Source organism: Rhinolophus sinicus, chromosome 15 (genome assembly GCF_057876585.1).
Source record: "Rhinolophus sinicus isolate RSI-liver-muscle chromosome 15, RSI-T2T, whole genome shotgun sequence".
Classification (NCBI taxonomy): Eukaryota; Metazoa; Chordata; class Mammalia; order Chiroptera; family Rhinolophidae; genus Rhinolophus; species Rhinolophus sinicus.
The window spans coordinates 27135962-27150806 of record NC_142515.1 but is presented as its reverse complement, the minus strand read 5'-3'; the positions used below and the strand labels follow the sequence as shown (position 1 = coordinate 27150806).

The 14845-nt window shown below is 37.9% G+C and overlaps 1 protein-coding gene across 1 annotated transcript in view; it reads left to right on the top strand.

Annotated features, from left to right (window-relative positions):
- The window catches only part of CCNJ (cyclin J), a 35404-nt gene extending 20559 nt beyond the window's left edge, over nt 1-14845 (top strand). The window contains exons 7-8 of the transcript XR_012498477.2: nt 6459-6670; nt 8010-14845. The gene's annotated coding sequence lies outside the window, so the exon portion shown is untranslated. The remainder of the gene's footprint in view (nt 1-6458; nt 6671-8009) is intronic.

Sequence of the window (14845 nt, the reverse complement as noted above, 5' to 3'; positions counted from 1 at the left end):
AAGCCTTAACTTAAGAAAAAGCAACAAGCATTCCAAACCAGGACAGGTAACTTTACACTGAGGTGATTGTGAACCCCACGTGACAAGTTTTTAGTCATCAATTGTCCTCATGTACATGGTAAAAGGCTGACCTTCCTAGCCTCTAGCAGCTTGTATTTAGTTTGTTACGACTAGTACACTTGAAGCAATTGGAATGGTATAGTCTGGAACTCAGTTTAAGATTATGTTCATTTGGGGAATCTCTCAATATCAATTTTTAAATTCCGTAGATTAAAAAAAAGGTAACAAATGCCGTCATTTGAAAGAAAGCATCAAAACCAGGCTCTGGCTTCCTGTGGGAAGGATACCTGCTGTTACCCTACCCCACTGCCACTGTTTTATTTATTTTTTCTTTTAACTTTATTTTTTAGAGCAGTTTTAGGTTCACAGCAAAATTGAGCGGAAAGTAGAGATTTCCCATGTACTTCCTGCCCCAACATGTGCACAGCCTCCTCCATTACCGACATCCCCACCACAGTGGTGCATTTGTTAACAATTGATGCACCTACATGGACATGTCATCATCACCCAAAGTCCAAGGTTTATGTTAGGATTCACTCTTGGTGGTGTACATTCTGCGGATTTAGACAAATGTGGAGTGGCATGTATTCAGCACTATGGTTTCATAGTGAATATTTTCACTGCTAAAATTCCTTTCCACCAATTCATCCCTCCCCATGCTATCCCCGCACACCCCCCACCACCCTTGGCAACCACTGGTCTTTTCATTGTCTCCATAGTTTTGCCTTTTACAGAATGTCATACAGTTGGGATCACGCAGTATGTAGGCTTTTCAGATCAGCCTTTTTAGCTCAGTAATATGTACTTAAGGTTCCTTCATGTCTTTTCATGGCTTGATAGCTCTTTTTAGCACTGAAAAATATTCCATTGTCTGGGTGGACCACAGTTTATCCATTCTCCTATTGGAGGACATCTTGGTTGTTTCCCAATTTCAGCAATTATAAATAAAGGTGCTGTAAACATCTGGTTTTACTGTGGACATAAGCTTCAGCTCCTTTGGGTAAATACTGGATCATAGGGTAAGAGTATGTTTAGTTTTGCAAGAAACTGCCAAACTGTTTTACAAAGGGGCTGTGCCATTTTGCAGTCCTACCAACAATGAATGAGAGTTCCTATTGCTCCACATTTGCACCAGCATTTGGTATTGTCAGTGTTACAAATTTTGGCAATTCTAATAGGTGTGTGGTCATATCTCGTTTTAATTTGCATTTCTCTGATGACAAAGTATGTGGAGCAACTTTTCATATGCTTACTTACCATCTGTGTATTTTCTTTGGTGAGCTGTCTGTTAAGGTCTTTAGCCAATTTTTTTAAGTCAAGTTGTTTGTTATCTTACTGATTTTTAAAGAGTTTTTTGTATTATTTTGGATAACAATCCTTTATTAAATATGTTTTTTGCAAACATTTTCTTCCAGTCTGTGGCTTGTCTTCTCCTTCTCCTGACATTATCTTTTACAGAGAAGAAGTTTTAAATTTTAAGTAAGTCCAGCTTATCAATCATTACTTATAGAATGGAAATACAGATACTAAAAGTCTGGATAAATAAATAGAGAATTGAGGGCATTATACAATCAGGGTGTTACAAAGGTAACTTGAAATAAAAATAAAACCTTCCTAATTATCAAAAGAAATATATATGGAAAACAAAGCAAATAGTCTATTTAGTAAAATATTTTTTAAAAATATAAATACAGAAAGCATAATAAAATAATATGACACAAGACCAAACATATCAAAAAATGTAAGTGGGCTAAACTCAGCTATTAAAAAGAATTTCAGACTGAATCACAAAGCAAAGCTCAAATCTATGCTATATAAAAAACAAAAATGATTTAGAAGGGTTAAAGATAGAAGGATGAGTAAAGAGAGTACTCAAACAATAAGCAACATCTTAATAACAGATGAGGCCTAATTCAGGCCCAAACGTATTAAACCAGACCAAAAAAGGGGGAGGAGGGGCACTCTATAACGTTAAACTTAACAATTCATGATAAACAGTTACGAATATCTGTGGATCAAATAACCTTGCAACAATATTAAAAACAATAGAGGATATAAGCACCTACCTGTCTATGTGCCTAAGAACGGAATGCCCTGACTGGTCTCTGCTATCTGCCAGCTAACCTGCAGCTCACCCAAGGAAAACTAAATCCTTGGTTTCCAAGCTGCAAAAATATTCCCATTTTTTCCTTCATTAGATGAAATTAATCCATTACTGTTTTCCCTTGTGCACAAATAAGCACTGTAGTGTACTAATAATTAACTATACCTAATTTTTCTTTGATATTAAACTCTAATGTGAACTTTCACAAATTTTATGTAATAATCCATAAAGAAAACAGCAATAAATCCCAAAAAGTAGGATTAATGTCAAAAACACTCTCATGAAAATGCAGTGAATAAAAAATATATATAACAGGACTCATAAAAATCCCAAACAATCCCTTCATCAAATAAGAAATCCAAGGGCAGCTGGGTGGCTCAGTTGGTTAGAGCGTGAGCTCTGAACAACAGCGTTGCCGGTTCAATTCCCACATGGGCCAATGATCTGCACCCTCTACAACTAGATTGAAGACTGAACTGCTGCTGAGCTTCCAGAGGAGCGGCCAGATGGCTCAGTTCGTTAGAGTGCGAGCACTCGACAACAAGATTGCCAGTTCAATTCCTGCGTGGGATGGTGGGCTGCACCCCCTGCAACTAAAGATTGAAAACTGCGACTGGACTTGAAGCTGAGCTGCGCCCTCCACAACTAGATTGAAGAACAACAATTTGGAGCTGATGGGCCCTGGAGAAACACACTGTTCCCCAATAAAATTTATTAAAAAATAAATCCAAACCAAAATTTCAGAGTATGTAGAAAATCACTATAATGAACATTCTACGCATTCTAGGATAAAGCTGAAACAGTGCCCAAAAGAAAACATCCAACTGAAAAAGTCTGAGAAAGAACAAGTAAACGAAACAAAAACAGAAGGAAAGAAAAAAGCAGAAATTAAAAGAGAAAACGGGCTGTCCTGGTGGCTCAGGCGGTTAGAGCTCCATGCTCCTAACTCTGAAGGCTGCTGGTTTGATTCCGACATGGGCCAGTGGGCTTTCAACGACTGCCCACTGCCAGTTCAATTCCTCGAGTCCGCAAGGGATGGTGGGCTCCGCCCCCTGCAACTAAGATTGAACAGGGCACCCTGAGCTGAGCTGCCTCCCAGATGGCTCGGTTGGAGTCCGTCCTCTCAACCACAAGGTTGCCGGTTCGACTCCCGCAAGGGATGGTGGGCTGCGCCCCCTGCAACTAAGACTGAAAGGACAACAACTTGACTTGGAAAAAAATCCTGGAAGTACACACTGTTTCCCTATAAAGTCCTGTTCCCCTTCCCCAATAATAATAATAATAATAATAATAAACATAAAAAAAAGAGAAAACAAACATACATGCATGCAGTGCCATTAGACAAAAGAAAATAGAGTTTAAAAAATTGGAAAGGAAGAAGTAAAATTACCACTATTTGCAGATAATGATTGTAAACCTGGAAACTCCAAGATTATAAACTGGAAAACTTTAACAAGTGAATTCAGTAAATTGGCTGGATACATAATTAAATAGCTTTCATATATATACACAACTATCAGATTAAATAAAAGATATACTCAATTATAATGGCCACCAAAAGAAGACAAAATGCCTAGCAATAAATATAAGAAATGTGCAAGATCAGTATGAAGAAAATTTTTAAATGCTTGTGACACAAAAGAATACTTGAACAAAGCATACCATATTCTTGGATAGGAAGCGTCAACATCATAAAGATGTCAATTCTTAATCTATAAATTTACAATTTCACAAGCTAATTTTTAAAAACCAGCAAGAATAATTAGGAAATGCTGAACTCTGACATTAAACTATAAACCTGCAATAAATAAAACACTATGACACTGACAAATGAGTTGACAGATAATTCAATGAAACAATTCCAAAATAAAACCTAAACAGAAATAGACTCAGAGAACAAAACAAATTCCAAAAATAAACCTAAACATATATGGAATTTAATATGTGATAAATATGATACCTCAAATCAGTGGAGGAAAATACACATTACTTAATAAATTGAGTTGGGTCAATTAGGAACCCACTTGGAAAAATAAAACTGATCCCCATCTCAAAATTTTAAACTTTGATGAAAGGAATCATGGAAGAATTATTTCCTAACTCTGAAGAAAGGATAACCTTTCTATGCATCAAAAATCTACAAGCCTTCACACACCATATAAAAGAATAAACTCAAAATGGATTAAAGACTTAAACCATAAAACTCCTAGAAGAAAACATAGGCAGTAAACTCTTTGACATTGCTCTTAAATACACACACACACACACACACACACACACACACACAAGGGGTGCTGAAAAAATGTATACGAGGTCTGGCAAATTAAGTTCGCCGAACTTGCCACTGTGCCAGTTACACTGGCAGCTCTGTACAAACAGCTCGGTAAGGTTTCCTAACTTTGGTATATCAGTGTTTTACAGTGTTCGTGCCAATGTGTGGTGGTGTCTTGCTGAGTGGCGTTCATTATTGTTGTTGCATGTTTCTGTGTGCCGTCGTGAGAATGAGCTTGAATTAGAGCAACAAACAAACATTAAATTTCTTGTTAAACTTTCAATAGTGGAAGTGAAATCAGGGACATGTTAGTCCGAGTTTATGGGGATAATGCCATAAAGAAAATGGCAATGTACACATGGATTAAACATTTTTCTGAGGGGAGAGAATGCATCACTGATGAAGAGAGGTAAGGGCAGCCAGTAACGAGCAGAACTGACAGAAACATTGCAAAAATTTGTCAAATTGTGCGTGAAAATCGTCGGCTGACTGTGAAAAGCATAGCAGACCAAGTAAACATTGATAAACAGGAAAAATCTTGACTGAAATCTTGGTATGAGAAAGGTGTGTGCAAAAATGGTTCCGAGGAGCTCACCGATAAAAAAAAAAGCAAAGGAGAGTCGAAGTTTGCCAAGACCTTTTGGTGTACCAATACGACCCTAAAACAAAGCATCAAAGTGCACAATGGAAGTCAGCCAATTCTCCATGACCAAAAATGTTCCATCAGTCCAAATCAAAAGTCAAAATGATGTTGCTAACCTTTTTTGATATCAGAGGGATTATTCATTATGAATTTGTACCAACTGGACAAACAGTTAACCGAGTTTACTATTTGGAAGTGCTGACAAGGCTGTGTGAAAAAGTTAGACGAAAACGACCTGAACTTTTCGCCAACAATTCATGGCTCTTGTATCACGACAATGTACCAGCTCACATAGCACTGTCTGTAAGGGAATTTTTAGCCAGTAAAATAACTGTTTTGGTACACCCTCTCTATTCACCTGATCTGGCCCCCAATGAATTCTTTCTTTACCCGAAGATAAAGGAAATATGGAAAGGAAGACATTTTTATGACATTCAGGACATCAAGGGTAATACAACGACAGCTCTGATGGCCGTTCCAGAAAAAGAGTTCCAAAATTGCTTTGACGGGTGGACTAGGCACCGGCATAAGTGCATAGCTTCCCAAGGGGAGTACTTCGAAGGTGGTGGTAGTGATATTCAGCAATGAGGTATGTAGCAGTTTTTCTAGGATGAGTTCACGAACTTAATTGTCAGACCTCGCACATATTTTAAGAGATGTTATCTATGCTCAAGCAGTGGTTCGCCGTAATCAGAAGTATCTGGACGCTGATGGTAACCACTTTGAGCACCTCTTGTAATTACAGAAGTCAAACATGATTTCCTTTCATCTTTTGTTATCGGTGTATGTTGAGTATTACAAGTTTAATACTGTTTTCCTTTCCTAAAATGTGTATACAATCAAATATATGGTGATGGAAGGAGAACTGACTCTGGGTGGTGAACACACAATGGGATTTATAGATGATGTAATACAGAATTGTACACCTGAAATCTATGTTACTTTACTAACAATTGTCATCCCAATAAACTTTAAAAAAAATGTGTATACATTTTTGGCACCCTCTGTGTATGTGTGTGTGTATGTGTGTGTGTGTATATATATATATATATATATATATATATATATATATACACACATACACATATATATGTATATATATATATAAAGTGTGTATGTATGTGTATATATGTATACTTTTATGTATATAAAGTATGTATTTATATATTTTTATATATATAAAAGTATATATATATATATATATATATATATATATATATATATATACTTTTAGTGCTTTAGATTTATTTTGTAGGCAAACACTATTGAAGATTTTTTGATTGGAGACTGAGGAAAGATAAGGCAATGCCACATTTTAAGCAGATGAATCTAATTAGTATCAGGGTCTATTTAGTAACTTTGAAACTTTCTGTTTGCAGGCTATGTGGGAATGAAAATCCCAGCAGGGATTAGAGATTTGCTCATTGAGCATGAGGACAAGAAAAGACGAGAGATTAACCTGTTGAAACCTGCAGGACTGGGCACCACCCAACCTTTCTGCTGTTGATGACTTGAGTCTCTTCAGAGAACCTTCAGTGGCTGGTCATCACCTCTGGGACAGTGGACGGGGTGGATCTGTGTGTGAGTTGTGGTAAGGAATTTTCGAGGGTGAGGCTAGGCAAGAGCTGCTGCTTTTTTGGGGGGTGGGGCTCCAAATAGAGCTCAACTACCTGGCAACTGATAGGTGCCTACAACAACAGAGTATCAGAAGACTGGCTCCTATCTGGAGTGCCTACGCATTTTTTTATTAGAACAAGGGGAATTTGTTTATAACGCTGTGGGGACAGATTCAGGAGTGCAGTTCCCAGGTTCTCGGCCTGACGTGGAAAGGTGCTGTCTCAGTTATTAGATGGCCATCAGCTGTGACTAATTGGCCATCAGCTGTTACCGGTTAGCCATTAGCCACTGATATAACTGCCGTGGCTAAGCTAGCAAATGGATTGCAGCTAGCAAGTGGGGTTGGTTCGTTGGCAGAGAAGCAGACGGCAGGTTGTGGATCATGTGGCCCCTGCTTCCTGTGTCTCTAACCCAGCAGCCAGCGAGAATATAGCTGTATGGCTCCGTGGGTGTTCCTTTTTGGCCTCACCATATCCTGCGTTCTTATATGGGGAGTGGGAGCTGAGACACCGCATGACACCCGGCATGACAAAGGCCTAAGACTTAATATAGCTCAGAGATCAAAGATCTACATTGTTCTCTAGACCAAAGATCTAGAGTATTTTTTCAGGACATTTTCTCTTGCATGAAAGCAATTAAGACACAATGTAAGAGCAAGAACCAAACATTTGCATAAACATTCACATGATTTCTGCAGTACTTTTTTTTCTAAAGGTCATCTACTAGGGAATCAAGGAGAGTGGAAGATATGACCAGAGGGCAAGAGGTGTTGTAAGAGAGGTGCCTTGAAGTCCAAATGTTTTCAAGTACAGTTCATGTAAAAGGACACAGTCTTATATTAATGTGTGTGTTTAGTTCACAGAGTTTCCTCATAGTTTTAAACTTATTTGAGAAAGTTTATGAAATATAAAGGGGGAAAGTATTAACTTCATGTTTCATATGATAAAAACTGAAGCCCAAAGATTTTGATTGTTCCAAGTCACAGCTAGTTAGTAGCAGAGATGAGAGTAAAGCCCAGATATGTCACCTGTGGTGCATCTATGAATTTTAACGATTTTTATATTGGCTGCAATCTGAAGGGAGAAAAGAATAAAATTGTTTATTTTTATATTGTTCAGTTCTTCATAGTTGTAGAATCTTAATGCTGAAACATTAAAAGTCATCTAATCCAATGTTCTAATTCAGAATTAGTAGTTCATGAAATCAACTTAGTGGGTCACAGTCAGCAAATTGAATAAAAAAGAACAAAATATATGAGTGCCTTGCCCTAGTAGGTATAAGTGTTGTTTCATTAAACTTACTTCTGATTCTAGGTCGCAGTCAAAAAAGCTTGAAAACACTACTTAATACCAGGTTCTTAAAGAACAGAGTGCGTAAGAATCGTCTGGACTTCAGGACCAAAAGATTCTGATTCAGTAAATCTGGAATGGGAATCGAGAACCTGCCTTTTAAAAAGGTACTCTGGGTGATTCTATTCTGCTGCAGATGCTCGTGAGGCTGTACTTTGAAAAACTATGCCACGTATAACGCAGAAACAAAGCACTTTTACTGTACAGGCATATCTTCTCCATGAAGGCTCCCGAGACGGTAGGTGACATTCTTTTGCCATGACAACCACCGCAGTACAGAAGTGCAGGGCTCAGCAGCATGTGCCTGCAGACTGCAGCCACGGCCTTATACTGGCCTGCAGACTATTCCTGTACCTACCTGCATTCCTAGATATTAGGGTACTGCGCTAGGGACTTGTCCAGGGCGGGTGACAACCATAGCTAAGGTCTGGGTACCTTTCAGTTAAGAGGCATCAGAAGTGAGCTGGTGTCAACATGTGTCTTCAAGTGCTCTTTGACCTCGGTTATTCTCACACAATTGCTAATACTTTTATTAACTACTACAAAATTAATAGGCTTCAGGCACTGTGCTTGGCATTAGAGGGAATACAAAGATGGCTGCGCCAGAAGTCTTCATAGACAGACACCACCACTACTCTCCATCCCAACACTGAAATAAAGTGACTCAGAAAATAATTTGTCTTTGCTTTTGGCAAAGATGCCTCATGGATTTCAGATCCCTGGGAGGAGGCTAGTGATAATCTGAGATGATGGGACCATACCCTCCAATTTCACCCCTTTCTTCCTTCTTGCACCCTGCTGAGGGAAACACTGTTCATGTCGTTAAGGGACTAGAGCCTGTACTGGTCCTCTTATCAAAGCATTCCCAAGTATTACGTCATCCTAGGAACCATGATCTCCAAGAAGTATTGAGAAATATATACTGAAAGGACTGTTTGGGTACGTGCTGCAGTATTAGCAATTAGTGCATTTAGGAAGACTCATGTTTGCAGATATTCCTCCCCGTAAATGCTAAGTGAAGGCAGTCTTTGTATTATAGAGGCTCAAAGCCCTTCCTTAGTCACAAATCACTTTAGGGTAGCCCACTGGGTAGGCTTAACTGGTTCAAAAACCATTAATTTAATTTCACAATCCAAAGGATGTTTGTCAAAGGACTTAACACAGTTATTGCCCGGTAGTGAGGCTATGGATGATTCTTATTTTTTCCTTTATAGCTTTCTCTGTGTTCTTTTTCTACAATACATATGGATTGCTTTTACAATCGGGAAAGATACATTTTGTTTATCTTGTTAGAATAAAAAGTTTCTCAGATGAGGACACTGACTTCATCATGCCTCAGAGAGGTTCTAGATGAAAACCTTAGTCTGTGCAGGTTTCTTTATAATAGGATCCTATTCTCAATGCTCAAAGATTCTGTATTATTTAGCAGCAAAATAATACAGGACCAGCATTTTGAGAAAGACATTTATTGATTCAAAAACTGGAATACATCAACTTCACAATAAATCTATTCATTATATAATTTATAGCTGTTCCAGGTGACCCTAAACATTTACATTAAAAACCAGAGGTCTCGGCTAACAGACAATAACACCTGCAAAAAAATCCTCAAGAAGATGGTGCCTTTTTTCCATTTTGGAGAGAACACATTTTCAGATAAAACAGCTTTGCAGAGGAGGGGAGTCTAACAAACAGTCATATGTTCTCACTATTTCCACAAAAGCAAAATAGTTTTTGTCAACTGTCAGGAACATGATAAAATCATAGTATATAAATTGCATAAACAACATGTTCTATTTGTTCTATAACAGTATGAAAGGATGTTATTTTCACAGAAAGGCTTCCCCCTCTAAATCCAAATAATGTAATCTAAGGCCCCTGTTCCCACCCTAATATGCCCAAGCTTTTGGGATGCCCTATTCTGTGGCCATTTGAACAGTAGTGTGCTCAGTAGAAGTCATTCCTGTATGACTGTCTCCATGACTTTCAAAGAGCTCCCCATGTCTCTGGATACTCTTATCATAGACAATAAGTCAAAGATATTATTAGACCACTCAGAATAAGATTAGGTCCATCATGAAATCCTTTTGAGATGGTGAAACAAGGCTCCATCCATTCAAAATGTCACCATTATCAATTTTCTAAAAGTCTAGTGCTACAAGCACTGCAGGGGTGGGGGGGACTCAAAGCAAAATATTTAAAATAATCATACTTATTTATTTTGAATTTTTACTGACTAGTAGGGTAGAAAAAGCCCATGCTGACCTTTTGTTCACCAAAGTATTATCATCACCAAAAATAGAATTAACCTCAGAATCTGACCCAGAGTATGGAAGAGCATTGCAAAAAAGATCTGAAATGACAATATTCTCAAGATTTGGGGCACGATACTTTTGTCATTACTAACAAAAGTTTCTACTGATGTACTAAGACTCCTTGAATTTTAAAATCTGGTTTCTCTCATTGTAACTTAAACATCCTTGCTTCATAAGGCACCTCTCTAGGGCTCAGAGAATACCTGGACAGGGCTGTGGGTAAGTGAATAACACAGACTACGTTACCTACCCCTACACCCATGCTCTCATTCAGCCTCAGTAACAGAACCCAAATTTTCAGCTGGGTGCATGGTCAGTTAGCTAAAAGACTTTCTCAGTCTCCCTTTCAGTTATATATGGTTATGTGACTAAGTTTTGGCCAATGAACTATAAGTGGAAGCATTGTCTGAGACTTCCAAAAAATCTCCTTTAAAAGGCAGGGGGAGAAATATGTCCAAGGTCACATAACCAGTAAGTGGTGGAGATGGGATTCAAACTTACAACTCTGTGATTCTACTGTACCCTCAGTGCATGGTGAAATCTTCTGAACCATCTACAGCAGAGTTTGGCAAGCTTACACCTGCAAGCTAAGAATACTTTTTACCTTTTTAAATGGTTGAAAACAAATCTACAGACTATTTTGTGGCAATTTTTAGGGTCCATAAATAAAGTTTCATTGGAACACAACCACACTGATTCATTTACATATTATCTATGGCTGCTTTTACAATGACAGAGTTGAAGAGTTGTGACAAAGTGTTTACAGCCTACAAAGCTCAAAATATTTATTATCTGGCATTTAACAAAAAAAGTTACCGATTCCTGACTAGAGAAAGGGAAGGGATTTGGTACAAGCAGGATGTGTGGCTGGGCAGGGATAGTGTAACTCTGGTGGCCGTTCTAGAAGTCCAAGTGGGCCAGTGGATGAAACATCACATTGCCTAGCAAATATAAGTTGCTTATAAATATTTGTTCACTTCACAAAAAAATATAAATATGGCCAATAAGCACATAAAAATATCCTCAGCATCAGTAGTCATCAAAGAAATACAAATTGAAACTACAATGAGATACTACTACACACCTACTAGAATGGCTGCATAGTGTTGGTGAGAATATGGAGCAATAGGAAATCGAATACATTGCTGGTGAAAATGTAAAACAGTACAACCACTCTGGGAAGACAGTTTGACAGTTTCTTATAAAGTTAAGCATCCACTTACCACAGGACCCAGTCATTTCACTTCTAAGTATTTACCCAAGAGAAATGAAAACGTATGTCCAGCAAAGGCCAGCCAAAAACTGGAAGCAACCCAAATGTCCATCAATAGGTGAATGGATAGACAAACTGTGGTGTATCCATCCAGTGGAATAGTACCAAGCAATGAAAAGAAACAAACTACTGATCCAAGAACAACATGGATGAACCTCAAAAACATGATGCTGAATGAAAGACCCAACTGAGAACACATTGTATAATACTTTGTTTGAAACTCTAGGAAAGACAAGTTTCTTCCACAATGATAGAGCCGCGTCTCATGGGTGTTACTTTCTCAGTGGTTACTTGGGCCAGGGACTTGGGTGTGGGGAGGACTGAGTGAAAGAGGCGCAAGGAAACCTTTTATGTAAAGGAAATGTTCTATATCTGGATTGTGACAGTGGTTATACTAGGTGTGTATACATTTGTCTAAATTTATCGAATGTGTGCATTTTATTATATGTAAATTATACCATAATAAATTTGATTTTTTTTTAAATGGGCCCACTGCTTCAGAACCCAACGATGGGGAGGGCACTGATGCTGTGTATGGCTGTGAATTCATGCAGCCATGAGAAATCCACATAGGATGGGAGAACAGACATGAAGAGGTTACCTGCCTGACAGAGGTTTTTCTGAACCTATAAGAAGTGTTCTCAAAGTCCTCTTTGTGGCTTCTTGTCATGAGGCCTGTTTACTTGAGCCATGGAAGGCCCACATTTATCTTGTATCAAGGTTTACGAAGCTCCTGGAAGTGAGATCTTTAATACGTGGATTTCTTTAAACTGAATAAGAAGTACTAATATCCTCTTATTCAATTTCTCTGAAGATACAAATCAGCAAGTTCCCTACTTTGATTCTTCATTAAGCCTAGCTAACACTTTCTTTAAATGTTTCTGTTGAATATAAAATGGTGGAGACTGCAAAAGAAGCACATTTACCAGCACTAAAAATGAAATCAGTTGGTTTGATCTAAGTCTCTGTGGGAAATTCGATCCATTAAGGTAACTGGACCTAATCAATCGGAAATCATGATTCACTGCCAGCAGTTAAGTCTGGTTTAGTCCCAACTAAATCAAAGTGGTCATTCTTCCTCATAAAAAGCATGTTAGCTGCTTGGAAGTGAAAGAGTAACATTCCAGCCAATCAGACAAAGTTCAATAAAATCAGCATCTGAAGTCTCCTTTTGGGTAAAATTTGGACAATATGGAAGGCTATGCCCTGGCCTCTGAAGGTATGCAGAGATCCAGGCAGAATGGTCTTATCTGGGGATGGCCAGATAGAGCAGGTAGTGCCTGAGGAATAACAGAAAAGCTCGAGGCTCCTCCAGCAGGAAGCCTGGAGCAAAACCCAGAGATAAGGACTGTGAAGGCAGTCACCAAGGGATTTAGGTAACAGTGATGTCTATTTGCAAGCCTTTCCAGAACAAAGAGAGGAAAGACCACTTTATTTTGCTTCTCAATTGGGTTAGAATTAAAAAAAAATTTTTTTTTTGAAATACCAGTTTCAAATACAACCAAGATAAATCTCTGAAATTACAATAGAATATGATGACTCTAGTCCTAAGACAATGAGACAAGTAGGAAAACATCTTCAAAGAAAGAAAGGTAGGATAATGTCTGATTTGGGTTCTTTAAGCCAATTGTGCAATTCCAAGATAAAGGCCAGGACCCTGATCCGTAATAGGAAACAGGAAAGGGGGCTTAATGTAAGGCCTCTCAAGAGATTCACATAACTGCAGAAGAGAATGGGATTTATAAAGCTATAAATTGAATCTATTCAGTCTAGAATTCAACTGAACAAAGGTTTCAGGTCCTGGGACAAAAAGTCTTTGAAAGAAGTCAACAAAGAATGAAGAATTAGTTCCTAAACAAAGGAGCTTATGAAGACCCCTGGAGATAAGAAACAGTGCCAGAGCAGGACCCTCAAAAGTGGTGTCAAAGTTAATTTCAAAGAAAAAAGTGCAAAGCTTGTAAGCCGACTGTATTTTCAGAAAGTTGCAAATTATGGAAGAAGCAGTGATGTAGCAACTGAAAGCATAGGGTTCAATTTGCAAAGTGAATCAAAAAGAAAAAATAAACAAATGGGACTACATCATACTAAAAAGTTTTTACACAGCAAAGAAAACCATCAACAAAACGAAAAGACAACCTACTCATTAGGAGAAGATATTTGCCAACATACAACTGATAAGGGGTTAATATCCAAAACGTATAAAGAACTCATACAACTCAATACCAAAAAACAAACAATCCAATTAAAAAATGGACAGAAGACCTGAATAGACATTTCCAAAGAGGACATACAGATGGCCAATAGACATATGAAAAGATGCTCAATGTCACTAATCATCAGAGAAATGCAAATTAAAACGACAATGAGATATCATCTCACTCCTGTCAGAATGGCTATCATCAATAAATCAACAAACAACAAGTGTTGGCAAGGATGTGGAGAAAAGGGAACCCTCATGCAGTATGGGTGGTATTGCAAATTGGTGCAGCCACTATGGAAAAGTTTGGAGGTCACTCAAAAAATTAAAAGTAGAACTACCTTATGATCCAGCAATTCCACTTCTGGGTATTTACCCAAAGAAATCCAAAACACAAATGCAGACAGATATATGCACCCCTATGTTCACTGCAGCATTATTTACAATAGCCAAGATATGGAAGCAACCCAAGTGCCTATCAATAGATAACCGGATAAAGAAGATGTGGTACAATATACAATGGAATATTACTCAGTCATAAAAAAGAATGAAATCTTACCATTTGTGACAACATGGATGGAACTAGAGGGTATTATGTTAAGTGAATGAAATAAATCAGACTGAGAAAGACATACCATATGATTTCACTTATATTTGGAATCTAAAAAACAAAATAAATGGACAAACAAAACAGACATAGACTCACAGATACAGAGAACAAACTGATGGTTGCCAGAGGGAAAGGGGATTGGGAAGCTGGGTGAAAAAAGGTGTAGAGATTAAGAAATACAAATTGGTAGTTACAAAATAGTTACAGGGATGTAAAATAAGCACAGAGCCTACAGTCAATAAATTTGCAACAAATATGTATAGTGCCAGGTGGGTACTAGACTAATGGGGGGAAGGGATCACTGCATAAATTATACAAATGTCTAACCACAATTCTGTACACTTGAAACTAACATATAATAATACTGAATGTCAACTGTAACTGAAAAAAAAAATTTAAATAAAA